This window comes from Penaeus monodon, chromosome 21 (assembly GCF_015228065.2).
Source record: "Penaeus monodon isolate SGIC_2016 chromosome 21, NSTDA_Pmon_1, whole genome shotgun sequence".
In the NCBI taxonomy this organism is placed as follows: Eukaryota; Metazoa; Arthropoda; class Malacostraca; order Decapoda; family Penaeidae; genus Penaeus; species Penaeus monodon.
Window position 1 is genome coordinate 15,548,454 of NC_051406.1, and position 476 is coordinate 15,548,929.

Below are 476 nucleotides of genomic sequence, written 5' to 3' on the forward strand. Positions count from 1 at the left end.
GGCCTCCTCGGGCGCCGTCCCGTCCACTATGTCATCCACGTCCTCTGCATTTTCCTCCTCATTTTGGTGTTTTTCTTCGGGCTTCACGCCAACGTTGTTTACTACAGCGGCAGACATGTTTCTTCTCAGTCAGGGCTGCCAACACTTCCGGGCCGAGAGAGGGCTCACAGGACGTCACTGCTGCCAACATTGCATTCAAGTTTTAGTTCCAGTGGATTATTGTCTACTTTGTAATTATGCGTCATTTTCTGATTGCTTCTAATCAGAAATGTCGATATTCCTTCGCTCTCAAAGGAACTTTCGGGATGCCATCGCTGGCGTCTTATTTGAGGGATCTATTGTGTTTGATGCCATCGCTGGCGTCTTATTTGAGGGTTGTGTTTATAATTTCTTTCTTTTTTAAGTAGCAGTCGCTAGTTCGCGTTTCTTCTCATAGCTGTTTCTCACACACGTGCACGACACAACACAAGCACAGT

General features: G+C 46.8%; 1 protein-coding gene and 1 long non-coding RNA gene across 2 annotated transcripts in view; both read right to left on the reverse strand.

Moving 5' to 3' along the window:
* The window catches only part of LOC119586583 (methionine aminopeptidase 2-like), a 50,757-nt gene that overhangs the window by 37,592 nt on the left and 12,689 nt on the right, over positions 1 to 476 (reverse strand).
* LOC119586269 overlaps positions 1 to 476 on the reverse strand; it is a 1,128-nt gene continuing 652 nt past the window's right edge. Inside the window, exon 2 of the long non-coding RNA XR_005229943.1 lies at positions 1 to 180. This is a non-coding gene — a long non-coding RNA (uncharacterized LOC119586269). The remainder of the gene's footprint in view (positions 181 to 476) is intronic.